Source organism: Taeniopygia guttata, chromosome 3 (assembly GCF_048771995.1).
Source record: "Taeniopygia guttata chromosome 3, bTaeGut7.mat, whole genome shotgun sequence".
Classification (NCBI taxonomy): Eukaryota; Metazoa; Chordata; class Aves; order Passeriformes; family Estrildidae; genus Taeniopygia; species Taeniopygia guttata.
The window spans coordinates 29,549,835-29,564,586 of NC_133027.1; positions in this window are offsets into that span (position 1 = coordinate 29,549,835).

Here is a 14,752-nt window from a genome sequence, read left to right on the forward strand (position 1 = left end):
ATAGTCTTTCCCTTTAAAAAATAATTGGTCTACAGGAGTTTCTCACATTGTTAATTGTCTGGCAGCTAAGGTGAAAACATCAACAGGGCCAAAGGACTCTCTGCAATGAACACTTCAGCCTTTTGCAGCTCTCCTCAGGCTGTACCTTCAGAATAACACAACAAACTGCCATAGTCCAAGTGACCTGGATGCTGGATAGGCTCCGCCACTTATAATTGCTCTTTTTCAGCTGGAGGGCTTGGCTCATTTTTTGCTAGGAAACATTTAGTTATTTGTGCAGCAGATTTTCTGTGGAAATTAGCTGTCGGATGATCTGGACTATGTAGCTCAGACATAAAGAGACAGAGTGTTAAAAAAAATAAGTTTTGTGTTCTGGACAACACACATCTACAGATGGAAACAGAAATCTCTGTTACATGCATTCTACCAATAATGTCTTCAGCTGGATCACATAAGTCTTCCAAAATTTTTATTCTGCTCAGTTTGTAAATTCCAGCTGGTCCCTGGTTCTACATGGTTGCTCCAGTTATTTGCCATCTTAACTACACATAAAATCTCTCTTAACTCTCTTCCCTATATACAAAAGGCTGGCCTGCATGACTACTTCTACATCTGCTGCAACAGTCTCTATTGACCATTTTAAAGTGTCTTGTCTAAGTACAATTTTGATAAATCTACAGCAGGAAACACCCAAGGGAACTTTCTGAAGGGCCAGATTCTCCACTTGGGGTTTTAATCAACATGTTTGAGTAGATGAAATTAGTACAGCCAGAGCAGAAACTGCCTGAGGGAAATACTCCAAAAGCCTTCTTGAGGCCACTTTGAAACCTTTTACAACATTTGCTCGAATACTTTGTTGTGGAGGATGGGGGATCTCACTTGTTCAACTTGCCTCGTGTTCAATGAGTTGTCTCTGCAGAAAAGCGCCTGGGGAAATTTCTCACTCCCCAAGGAATTAATGATCCAAGTTAACTGGATGTGTAAGAGATACCACTCAGATATCCAGCAATGTAATAACTATACCATATAAACTGTATTTTATACCTTTAACTTAAATTCTGTAGTGCTTCCCATATTTGCAATACCTCATAATATAGACTTGAAATGGCATACATATTTTAAGTTGGTTTATATACTAGATTATAACTACTTCTCAAGCAGAAATAGAAATAAGGATGTTCAGAATTATTTCTCTACTCCATCTCCCAGAAGAATTTAGCTTCCAATTGTAGAAGATTCCTAAAGTCCCCTAAAGCAGTACCTCAACAGAGGCTATATGCAGACTTTTTGCCCAAAAACAGATATAGGAGACTTTGCAAGGAGCAATAGACATGAAAGCAGCTTTATCTCATACTTTACTTCCAGCAAACTTGGTACATGCACATATATCTACAGGAACATAGTCACATCACTGCAGGTCTTTTACTCCATGTGTTTTATTGAAAAGAACTGCTGCATACTGAAAAAAATTTGAGACATTTTAGTCCCAGTGCTAGTCAGGTACATAAATAAATACATAAAGTATGGAACAAACTATTGAATTCTCTTTGTTAGCATGAAGAACTCTTAGATTATGTCTAAGAAATTCTCTCTTCTGATTCTTTTTTTAATTTGGTTGGTTTTTTTTCCCCAGGTTGGAAGTAGTTTTGAATTCTAAATTCAAATACTTTGTCTGTCCCCAGTGATCTCTGTTGTCTACCTCCACAAAGAAGGTGGATCCAAGCTGACTATTGAGAACAATCTTTCACATAAGAGAATCCTTCACACCTGTGGGAATCCATACAACAGTCCCAGAGACTATTTAATGGCTGAATATATACAGAAGTAAAAATTAAAGAAAATGAGTTTTCAGAAGGCTGATAAATCAGTCTAGTTTTAAACTTTCCTGGACTAGAAGTCATTAATAATATCCTTCCTGTTAGTGGCTATTTCTTAGTATCAGTCATTATATTTATCAGTATGTATTCAAAGTAGTCTGTCCTTTGCAATCACAGCTGACACCAGCTGCAAAAAATGCAGTACCAAGGACTTGATGCCACCTAATTAGCACTGATGGCAGCAGTCCTGGATATTCTTAGTCTCCACAGTAAAGGTAAGATGGATCTCCAGTGGATCTCTTCTCCCTACACATCAAATTCTGGATCTTTCATAAGTCCAGGGAATTCTCATCCCCTAGCCTCAACTCCATTCTACTACCTGCATGATCCTTGGGGAATATTACTTTTCCAGGTTGTAGCAGGTTCTTTATCCTGTGTTCATCTGCTACTGCTGCTTTTCCTAGAGTAAAAAGAAATATTCTCGCAGTTCAGTAGGTTGCATTTCTTCAATGAGCACTTATTATCCATTGGTGTGTTAATAGCTCTGGGGATGCTGCCCTCAACCAGTGCTCATCTTTTCAAGGTCTTTGCTATTAATGGACATTTAAACTATGCATCATAACAAGAAAGACCTGGCATCAAGTCCATGTCAACCATTTCTCATAAAAATTTGATATTCAGCCTCACAAGCCAGAGCTAGAATTTCACATTGTTTGCATCAGGCATAATAAGTATAAGGCCCATGGCCTGCAGTGGTAGTAACTTTTTACTGGATTATTAGGTAAAAAATGTTCACACAGTTATGCTATGTTAATATGTTCCTGTTTGGGTTCAAAAAAATTAAAGTCTGCTTTTTGTGCTTCTACATTTAGAGGTGCATCATGCATCTGCTTTAGCTACAGATGTTTTATTAACTAATATAATTGTAGCATCAGGGACTGAAACCTACATAGGGCCAGGCAGTTTTAATAAATTTATAGCTAGATGAGTTCCCTTAGGAAAAGGAGCAACTTCCCTCTGTTTACCAGATTGGGATCCCTTACATGTATTGATGACATACTTTGGAAAAAAGTTGATCTAATTTCATACACCTATAGAAAATCTTCCAAAAAATCAAGTTTCGATCCAAAACCCAGCACTCTCCTCCAGCTTTTTCTAAACCTTTATTAAGTATCTTCAACTGCCTTCCCTGTTACATCCGATTAGGCAGAAGAGCCATCAGAGTCATCTTTGTACCCATTACTTAGCTTCAAGGAACATTCCTGACTCCTCTGCCACAATTCAGTGCCATATCCAGGGTTCATACTTTACATACCCTTTTGTGACTGAGACTGTCAGTAGTTTTTGAAGAAGAGAGTAATAAGCTGCTATTCTTAGATTTTGAGCTACATATACTGCATGACAGTTATGTCACCTAATTTTCAAGTATTCACTGGTTGTATCCAAGCTTTTCTCAGCCTCATATATTTAAAACTCTGTGGAATGGCTTAACAGTGTGCAGCTGCTTAGGAAAAAAAATCCAAAACATCTATTTAGGGTTCTAAAAATAAGCATTTAAATGTACCTAATTACAAAGTACTAGAAACCCCACAGTATTGCAGCTATGTAACCCTGAAGGCAACAGAAATTCCCCTCTGCAGGTTAATTTAAATTCCCTCATCTGATCAGTGAGACACAAAGTATATATTGGGGATCAGGCTCTTGAACTCTTTCTTCTAGCTTACTTATAGACCCTTTCTCTCTCATCTGATTTCTACATTCCAGCAAAATGACAGCTTCTCTTTCATACCCAAGTTTGAGAACATTTTTAGACACTGACTCAATTGCCTCATCACTGAATCACTGTGTATAATACTTAATTTTTCTTGGTTTTACAAAGGGGTTTAATGAATTAAGAATTTGTCTTCAGGAGAAGATGTCCCCCATGCTGACTTCCCAATAGACAACAATTATTGTCTGACAACTTTTAAGCCAAGGGTCCAAGATCTGGAGTGGAGTTTCTCTGAATTCAATCACACCATGCTCTTAGTGGTCTTGGTTTCCCTGGGAAGTTTACATATCAAGAGGGACAACTAAGTTCTTAAAAGTATCTAATTGTCTTCATCCAACACACCGGCACCTCAACCACCTTATTTCATCACCCACCTGGCTAAACTGGTGGGTTGACATTGCAATACTAAATAAAGTAGGAGGTACTAATTTTATTAATTATATCATTAAACAAGGTACATGATCCCAGTAAATGCAACAACTGAAAGAAGGAATAAGCTGCAAGCAGTCTTCCCAGTAATCAAACAATGATATGTTGCATGTTTTCCTTTGCTGATCAATGGATAGTCCATCATTATTACCTCCTATTAAGTGCTAATAGGGGTATTTTACTCACTATCTTATCTATACTTTCCACTAAATAAAATACCTTGGTCATATTTTGCTAATTATGTGTGTATAAAAATTATCTTGATTTAGTGTTGGAGTTAGGGAGATAGGCCAGAAGTTCAAGACGAACAATGATAATGCTTAGCAAAGGTAACCATGTTAATCTTGGATATAATCACAGTCTTTTTAGTATTCACAGAGATCTAATGTCAATGTTTAGTTCACACCAGATGAAAATAAATGGATTTGAGTTAGTTTCTCAGATGCCAATCTAATCAAACAATGTAGAAAATATAAGTGACATATGTAGCAGAGCATAGATGTATTTCTGCAGTTTATGTAGCAGATTTCAGGTGTAAAACATCAATTATTAAAGCACTCCATCATTTATTTACTCACTACAAAGCAACTGGGTTAGGTTTTATGCAAAGTAAAGACAGACATTCCTTTTAAATTACTCTTATGGGAGTTAAGTATCACTCGATAATGACAGTAGGGAAAAAATTCTGCTAAAAAAATTCAGCTGCAATTTAAACAATTCAATTATCCTTTACAATAGCTGGGGCAAGACCAAGTGCTAATGGGTTCTAAATGGGAAGGTGACTTTTTTTCACTGGCTTTGTTGGTAATTTTCTGTTGCTCTTTTCACTTTGTCACTGTTAAGGGAAACTGAGGTTGATTGATGGAAAGTATTTAAGAGTTTAGGCAGAAAGGAGAGTATCTAGAATTTCAGGTCACAAGCTGCCAGTCATGTAAAGTGGCACTGGATGATGTAGCCATTACTGCTTGTATTTGAGCTGGGCTATGCACACAGACATCAAACTTGGGCTCTGGAGCCCTGCATTCATATAGTTATCTTTATTGCTTGGTGGGTCTGGTTTATTATTTTCTCCAGACCACTTTAGTTTGACTGATAAATGGGTGTAGGTTCCCAGCATGACCACACAGTGGTTGTTTCCATTTGAATATTCGCAGCATTCTCTGGTGCTCCAGTCTGGTTAAGACTACCTCAGCCAATTGGTGACTGATGGCCCTCATAGGATACCCTTCTGACTATTAAATTATATAGGATCAGTAAGGAAGTAGATAGGAGGGCCATTCAAGCTCATTTCTATTCATATTTACTACACATTACACTTTATTTTCATACTGCAGTAGTAACTCATTCAGGAACTGCTGAGAAAAGCAGTAGCATAAATTTTAGTTTCTGGGGTTGATTTCTGGTGTTAAAATAATTAAAAAAAAACTGTCACTGTAAGTATGTGATGAACAATGAAATCTTATATTTGAATCAGTTTCCTTTTTTCCTTGTGTATTGCAAACAAAGAAGTGTAAGTCTTCCTGCAGGGATTGTTTGCTTACATATTTTTGTATGTTATCATTGTGATAATTCTACATTAAACCATTCCTCTTGCAGAAGAGATCCCTGTTTTATAGCCTCATATTTTATAGTTTCTATTCATGATATGAATATATTTTTTGATTTCATGATTTTGAACTATTGTAGTTTGAAAAGAATAATCTTCATCTTAAACCTCTTCTGCTTGTCTTCATGTTAAAACCCTTCTGTTTTTTCTGATTGCACAGAAATTCTGCTTCTAATATTTTTTTACATTAAATGGTTTTTATTTATATAGTTACCCCTGTATTTTACTCTTTCCAAGCCATTCCCATATTCCCTCAAAAGATCCTGGTTTAATTTGATTTGAGCTTTAATTCAGTCACTGTACAAAGACAATTTCTAAAGGCAGGGAAATCATGTCCTAAAAATCAAGTCTTATGGGAGATCTATAAAATGACAGTCATCTTCTTAAAATATCACAGACTTATTTTGCTAAATATATCAGTAATGAATACTTTACTTCAATCTTTAAGCATGTTACCCAATTTCTTATTTTTCTTTTAAGCCATTCATAGGAATCCACTGACTGAATTATATTTCTGCTAACTTGTCATTCAGTTATAGTACAGAAATGTTATTATTGTATTTGTGCAGTCCATTTTCTTTCTTGCTTATGCAATATAACCTTTGATGTTTTTAATACATAAATAATTATATATATACATCAGGGATTCAATTGGGATATTGAATCCCTAATGTATATATATATATGCACATTATTTAGAAGTGACTGCTTCTAAAAAAGTGAGACTAGGATTATATAAATGGGCTACTACAGAGCAAAGCTGATAAAGTATGTCTATAGTCTGGCATTATAATGGTTCCCACAAAGTAATTAAAGAATTGTGATGGTGTCTGATGACTGACAGCAGCCTTCTCTTCCTTCTTTTTTTTTTTTTTTTTTGTTCTCTCTGACTTACCCCAAGGCTGTACAATTACTGATCTATTATTTCTTTGCCAATCATTAGCTAGTTCTTATTAACAATTTTTTGCACAATACAATAATGTAGATGTCACAGTGTTACACAATCCTTGTTACTGCATTTCTCCCTGCAGATTTCTTACATTGAAATGGGCGTTGAAGTAATTTAGGCTATGGCAGCAATTAAATGGAAGGGGCGATTGTGAAGAGGTAAGTGAGTAACTTAAGATCAGACTTACTAAATCTTAACTAAATACCCAAATAGAGAGGAAACTCAGGCACAACTCAACTTGTATTTCTGTTCTTTCCTAATTATCGTTGTATTAATATTTTCATATGTAAGACCCAAAAAAATCATTATCAAATATACATACACACTTATACATCTTTCTTTGTGTGGGTGTGCATTAAGAAATTTTATGTGCTTCAATATATATGTATGCTTCCTTTGTCAAGTTAAATTTTTCTAGTCTTCAGTGAGGTACCATTCAATATTTTCACCAGTAATCTGGTAGAATAACTGCAGACTGTTCTTATTATTCATTCCACAAAATTTAAGCCAACATGGGTAGCCAGTATGTTGACAGATTGAAAGAAAGTTAAAAACAATTTTGAAAATTTGAACAAACAATTGCATGAAATTCAACACAAGCAAGCTCCAAGAGATTGATAATTTGCATAATCTTGTTTCAAAGGCATCTGGCTAGTTAATAGTTCTGCATTAAACCTTGTAGCGGTTGTAGTATGTAGTAGATCATGACCTGAACATGAGTCAAAATGCTGCCAAAGAAACCCTAACGAAACAACCCAAAAACCCCCCAAAAAACCCAAAACAAAACAAAAAATCCCCACCAACAAAAAAACCCCCCCGAAAAACTCCTAAAAACAAAAACAAGGAAACACCACCCAGGTATTATCATAGATATAGAGAAAGTGGCATTTTCTGTAAAATGCATTTCATATTTTTTTCCTTCTATTACCTCTAAGGCCCCAAGGCAGAAACATTAGGTGGAGAGAGTATAGTGGAGAGCAATGAGAATTCTTGGTCTAAAATATTGGTCTATATGAGGTCTAGAAACCATGACCTATGAGAAAAAAATTGAAAAAATTAGAATTGTTTAGCCAGAAGACTTAGGTGGATGGAGATAGTCTTGAAAAATATAGAAGTCTGCAACTGGAAAGAAAGGAATATTCTATTTTTGACCACGGGGGATGGAATAAATAACAATTGGCTTCAGTCTTAAAAATGTATGAATTCACATTTAGAAAAACAGTGTTTTATGGTAATATTAGTGAAGCTTCTTGTGAGACTGTGGCATCGCCTCACTTTTTTTTTTTCTTGTGACCCGAACTAACATCTCTTAAAAAGAACTGAGGGATAGTTGCTCCTATCTGGGATATTTAAAATATTAGGTGACATACTGCAGTTCATTCCAGCATTCTGAATACATTATTATAAGATTTTTTTATATTTTTTTAGGTTATTTCTGTTTATGCAATAGATATAACATACAGAGATGTTTTAAGTAGAGCCACAAAACCTTCCAAAAGTACTGCTGTGAGATGGGTAAATGGCAGCAGTATTTAGATGGTTTTTGCCAAATCAATATGTGCGAGCTTTACTTTTGTCATAGCTCTTAAAAATCAAAACCATCAGGTTGCATTCAGAAGTCTGGATAGTTCACAATTTGATGCACAGCGCTAGAGCATGTAAAACTTTAAACAAAATAGAATTTATGGGAAAGAAACATCAAGTAAATCCTTCCCTATATTATGAATTCTCAAGTCTTTTTGAACTTGTGGAAAACTCCAGAAGCCTTTGAGCCAGGCTTACATGGCTCCAGTAAAGTCCCTTCTGTGCTGTTCATGTCAAAATCCATTGAACTGCTGACTGCAGCTGGCTTAATATACTGAGCTGCTTATTTCTTGGAATTTTATGCATTTTCCAGTTTCAAATTTTAATGAAATACCTATGGCTTAACACAGGAGAAGACAATAAAGTAAATTGTGCTGATTCTCATACTGTTTAAATCAGTTAGTATTTGAATTAACTTCACAAATGTCAGTGGAATTTTTTCTTGATTACACTAATGAAACCAACTTAGAATCAGGCATGCTTTTTACAACAAAATAAATATATGTTTATTTTTAAAAAAATACTCCATCTCCAAATGCTTTAAATACATAGCTAAACACCAACTTAATAGCAAACAGCATTGTTCTCCCGAGCTGTGGCTCAATTTTCTCACTCTGATTAGCTAGCAATTTGTACAATTACACCTAAATGGATGCAATGCTGATTTCACTGCTTATTTTATTATAGCACTGAAGCAGGTACAGACCTATCTGCAATGCTTGTTTACAGTACTTCTCATAAACAATTTTTTACATACTCTATTAAAATTTCCCAGCTTGATTAGCTACCAATCTGCACTAAAACACTCAAGTTAAAATGAAAAGCTAATTGCTCTGAGTTGCTCAGATCATTTACATGCAACAGGATTTATTTGAGCTAATGAAGCTCCAGAATGGGATGGCTTCTATCTCACAGCCTTTTTCTGCTTTTCTACTTAATAATAAAATGCATAAAAACTGTCAGTATGAGGAAGTTCTTTTAAACCTGCAAGGTAACCAATCAATCTGATGATACCCTTTAAGTCTGTGAAACACACACTGAAATCAGTGGAATTCTAGAAACTCTAACTAAAATTGTATTTCAGAACTAATTATTTAAAGAAAAAATATGTATTTAAATTAAAAAATATCATTTCCCAATTCCAGCTTATTAGGTAGTTCATCCTACCAAAATTAATTTAATTCTGATGCAAATCAGGCTTGGTTTTTTTTTGTTTTTACAAAAGGGCAAGGAAATTTGGGAATTCTAAAACAAGAGCTCATTAATATAATTTCTAAATAATATAGTTGCCGTAGTTTGAAATATCACCTGATATTTTGCTGATTTTTTTTTTTTTTTGCTACAACACAACCTTATTTTCACTACATAATAGTTATTTCTTTTCTCTGCCTTTTCTGATGTGCAATATTCTGCTATGTGCAACATATTTCTCCTACACTGTTTCATATTGGTTCAAGAAAGAGGAACATAAGCCTGTCATCAACCCCAGACCTATTCATAGCTTGAAAAGGCAAGGTTTCTGATCCTGGGAAGGCAGAGGCTGGAGAAAACACAGAAATCAGATCTTGGACAAATACTCTGATTACTGAGAAACTGTGCTAAAACCTTTTTCTTGTCAGTCTTGCAACACACAAGTCTATTTGTGAATCCACAGCCTAAACCCTACAAAAATCAAGTTAGTTTCCTAAACGTTTCAGCTTGCCAGATGCAGAGTATTGATGTAATGAGAAAGAACACAAACCAAGTCCAAAAACATGAAAGTGCTGATCTACTTCTGAAAAGCTCTGCAAGGGAAAGAGGAGGCCACCATTTATGGGGTACAATATTTTCCTGAGAAGCGTGAGATCTGAAATCCATAATCTTCTTGGACCAATAAAGTTAAATGACAATAACTGCTTAAAAATTCAGCTGTTAATTGTAGCTACATTCTACTTTTTCTACTGGAGATAGAATGATACGGATCAAAGTTTCTATTAACCAGGCCCAGTAAAAGCATGAAGGAAATTGACTTTTGTGCTGAATCTGGCTGGGAAGGTGCTACTTTCCTTCATGGAAGCCCTTACGGCTCTGTGGTTTGAATCTATGATCAAAAGTTGCTAATGCACCAGTGCTTTGGTTACTGCTGAGCAGCAGCACAGCATCAAGGCTGTTTTTGCTTCTCACAGTGTCCCTACCCCTCCAATAAAACCCACTGAAGGTATGTTTTTTCTTCCTTTTTCTCACTGCTTCCTGAGCTTGGGGACTGGGTAGGGGAAACTAGCAGACCTGGGAGGAGACACAGATGGAGCAACTGACCCCAGCTTACCAAAGGTATATCCCATATGATATCAAGCTCTACAAAAAATATGGGGGAAAAGAAGGAAGGGAGTGGTATTTGGAGTGATATCTTTTGTCTTCCCAAAAAAATGTTATATATGTTGAAGCCCTGGTTTTCTGGAGATGGCTGAACACCAGCCTGCTCAGGGCAACTATTCAATGAATTCTTTATTTTGCTTTGCTTGCATATGCAGCTTTTGCTTTTCCTTTAAAACTGTTGTTATGTCAAGACACAAGATTTTTCTCACTTTTGTTCTTCTGATTCTTCTTCCCCATCCTGTTGGAGCAGAGGTGTATGGACTGCTCTGTAGGGCCTTAGCTGCTAACTGGGATCAACACACCATGACTTTTGAAGCCAGCTCAGGAAAGCTGAGCTGAATTTGAGAAGCATAAAATACTTTAACATAATGATGTGAAAAAGATACATTCCTTAAGAATCATACAGATCCCTGGTGGTGTTTCAATTCCAGTGAAAAAGAAAACAGGATAGTTATAGCAAAAAATTGAAGAGTTGTAGCCTAATGGCTGGATATCAACTGGCTCTTTAAAAAACTTTTACCAGGCAAACAAAAGTTGTTCTTCAAATAGAGGCCAGAGTTTTTTTCACTGATTTATTCATAAGTAGAATATGTCCCTGACATGTCAAAGTCACTGGCAAAAAGCAGATAAAAATTCACAAGTGAACTTTATCAGAACTTGAATACAGAATTTTATCCTATTAACATTGTTTGGGATATTTCTTAGAAAATTAGATGGAATGCACGTATCAGAAAAGAGGCATTCTTTGATAAGTAGGTGATAACTAAGTGTTATGTGATAAGTGATGTGTTCATCAAGAGTTCACTGAACTCAGTAATGTTACTTTTCTTTTGGCAGGAATAATGCTATCAGTAACCGAATACTTATTATAACAACTGAACCCTAGAAAAAATTTCACATATGAAACTACTGTCAGTTTACAGTTTATTTTGAATTCAGAAATATCTTACTCCACTCAGACAGATGAAATGTCAGTGGCTTTCCAAAGTGTTAAAGCTTTTCAAAAGAAATATTGTGATGACATTAGAAATTAATGTGATAAGCAAGAAGTTGCAGCAAATATCATCTTGTTAAAATGCCAGCAGTAGGCAAGAAAGACAAATTACACATTCTAACATGAATTTTTACCCAGAAAGAAGCTTTACAGTGTAAAACTATTACAGAATAAGTATTTTTAAACAAATTATATTAAATTCTAATTAGAACTTTAATTTTTCTGTCAGGGTTTTTTACTCATGTTAAAAGATGGTTACCCTTTTAAAACTTCTTATCCAAATTAAGTAATGACAAATAAGTAAAAACTAGTTACAGATGCTGTGATAAAGAACAATATTGCAAGAAATGGACTATTGCCTTTAGTATGGAGGATATCAAACTAGATATTCTAATTGGCCCTCCAACCTCAAAATCCTCACGATTCTATAAATCTCAAAGGAAGCATAAAAGGACCTTAAAGATCCCATGTGTGATATAGTTGAGGTTGTTTCGGGAAGCACACAGGCATGAAAGCAGTGGAAGCTGATATTTTCTCAAATACTTTATCACAGACAAAGCAACAAACTCAATCTGCCAGTTGAGTCAGATGTAAGCACAATGCAATAATACTAAGACTCTAAATGTCAATAAGAAAAGCTAAAGAAGAAAAGAACATAAATAGAGAACTTGAGTCTCTGTCATAATACCTGATGTAGTCATATAGGGATTTCAACTCCTTCAAATATGAGATTTGCTCACCAACTGCTGACTTAAGAATTGGAAAACAAATGCATGAATCATCCCCCTTCATATCTGCATACCAGGGAATTTTTTCACATATTAAAAAAAATAATAATGAGAATAATTAATAACATTGAAGATTATTGAAGATTTTTAAATTTTTTGTTTCCACTTAGAAAGTGATTCTGTGAAAATATGTCTGTAACAATAGAACAAAGGTTTAACAGGGAACAGTAGCAAAAGTCATGTGTATCAAAAGCAAGCTTGGTCATATGGCACACATTCAAACAGAGGGTTTTATCTGAGAATAGGCTTTTTCATTGTGGCATATTCCACTAAGTAAGTCAAAGTTTGTAAATGAGAAAGAAACAATATCACTTCTTATATTAATAACTCAAATTGTATAAAAGACTACATACGCATGTTTTTGGGCTATTTCAGCACCCCAAGATGGAAACAATATTATTCTAGAATCTGCAGCGCCTTTGAAGAATAAAGATCCAATTTATTCTTCAAACAGAACAAATCCAGAAGGAATACAAATCAATGCAGTTTTCTTATTAAAAAAAAAAAAAAAAAGAAAAAAGCCAGCTGTAGTCTCTGCAAGGCCTTTTCTACTTGTTTGTTTTTTATATGCCGTCTCAGAATAATGCCTCTTAATTTAGTAGTTTATAACATATTCAGAGACAGGGAGTACTTAATCTTCTTTTGACTATTTCACCCTGCCTGAGAGGGTGTCCACACTGCAAACAAATTAAAAAATGTGTTTTTAACTTTCAATGTCTTTTCTGCATTGCATACTTTAAGCTGAATAAGGAAAAATTATTATTTCAAGCTTATAGTATTCTCAAGTATTAACGAAAGAATACAAATATGGAAAAGATATTTTAAATTAACTCTAGCCATCAACCGCAGTGGATAATTCCTTAGTGAACATTTTCTCATTGTTTGTCCATTTTAATTCAAATAATCCAAAACAAAATGGTTTTTAAATAGAATAGAGATAGTATAAAAATGTAGAGTTGTCTTCCGTTCTTAATATACGCTACTGCATGGTAAAATATGTCTTCATGTATTTCAGAGGCAGTTATCTACAAAACAATAACGTGGTGATTAGGGATATTTCAAAATGAAAGGAATAATGTGGAAAAGCATATCCATGTACTGAGTATTCTGATATCTCTGAGAAATCCAGTTGATCAAAATGGCTCTTATGCTACTTGATTCTCTGGCCCTTATTTGAGTTTAATTTATAACTTTTCTCAAATCTACAAAGAATTTCTGTGATTTTCTCTCCGAACCTGTTTACCATTTACTTAGGAGATAATCAGCTGAAACTTTCTATGAATTTGCACCTAAACACTTGTGTGGAGCTACATTACACTCTGACTGGAGTGCATCTTTTTGGGAAATAGTATGCCAATTCATAAAATTATAGTGTGCTTGACAACTTTGTTTAGCAATAGGTCACTGAAAAACACCATGAACTGCAATGTGTGTGGTAATAAGATATCAGAAACTTTGTGACAAAATTCAGTGCACCATGGACATGGAACATAAGTCTCTTAATGTTTATCTGATATTAAATGTCACTGAATATGACTGATGTTGGAATATTAAAAATTACTGTGGAAATGAACACTTATGAAAGAACTTGTCACGTTCACAGAATCACAGATTCACAAAATCACAGAATTTGTAAGGCAGAAAGAGACCACAGTGGGTCATGTGATCCAGCTTCCCTGCTCAAGCAGGGTTGTCCCAGAGCACATGGCACCAGATTATGTCCAGGCAGTTCTTGAGTATCTCCAACAAGCGAGACTCCACAGCCTCTCTGGGAAAGTCTGTTCCACTGCTCAGTCACCCTCACAGCACAGTTCTTCTTCATATTCAGGTGGAACTTCCTGTGGATCAGTTTCTGCCCTTTGCCTCTTCTCCTATTGGTTGGCACCACCAAGAAGAGCCTGGAAACCTCCTATGGATACCCTCCCTTCAGATACTAATAGACATTGACGACGTTCCTTTTTAGCCACCTCTTCTCAAGGCTGACCAGGCCCAGCTCCCTCAACCTTTAGTCATAAGAGAGATGCTCCAATCCCTTAAATATCTTTGTTGCCCTCCCCTGGACGTGCTTCAGGAGCTCCATGTCTCTCTCTTCCTGAGGAGCCCAGTACTCAAACTGTGGCCTCAGCAGGACTGAGTAGAGGGGCAGGATCACATCTCTAGACCTGCTGACAGTGTTCTCCTAATGCACTCCAGGGCAACATTGACCTTCTTGGCTACAAGGGCAAGTCTGGCTCATGGAGATCATGGGGGTCTACTAGGACCCCCAGGTCCTTCTCCACAGAGTATCAGCCTGTACGAGTGCATGTGGTTATTCCTCCCCAGGTGCAGGAGCCTGCACTTTCCTCTGTTGAGTTTCAGACAGTTCTCTGCCCATCTCTTCAAATTGTCCTGGTCCTCCTGAAGGGCTGCAGAGCCCTCTGGATTATCAGCCACTCCTCTCAGCTTTGTATCATCAGTGA